This window comes from Macadamia integrifolia, unplaced genomic scaffold (genome assembly GCF_013358625.1).
Source record: "Macadamia integrifolia cultivar HAES 741 unplaced genomic scaffold, SCU_Mint_v3 scaffold1335, whole genome shotgun sequence".
In the NCBI taxonomy this organism is placed as follows: domain Eukaryota; kingdom Viridiplantae; phylum Streptophyta; class Magnoliopsida; order Proteales; family Proteaceae; genus Macadamia; species Macadamia integrifolia.
Genome location: NW_024868164.1, coordinates 151770 through 152049, shown reverse-complemented (window position 1 = coordinate 152049; position 280 = coordinate 151770).

Below are 280 nucleotides of genomic sequence, written 5' to 3'. Positions count from 1 at the left end.
TACAACTTATGTAAGAAGAGGGGGACAATTCATTCTTCTTCTAGGGTTTTTTTTAGTTGCTCTATCTCTTTCTCTAGCTCTAGTTTTAGGTTTATGCTTTAAACACTTTTGTAAGTTCTTTTTATTCAATTAATGCAAGCACTTTTGTTTTTTATTTAATCTTTTATTTTTATTGTTTAAGCAATTCAAGTTGTAATTTTCAAGTTCTATTTCTAGGCTTAGTTCTAGGTGACAAGAACAAGCTATGAAGCATGTCTTTCATGTTCAATTTATTTTTTAT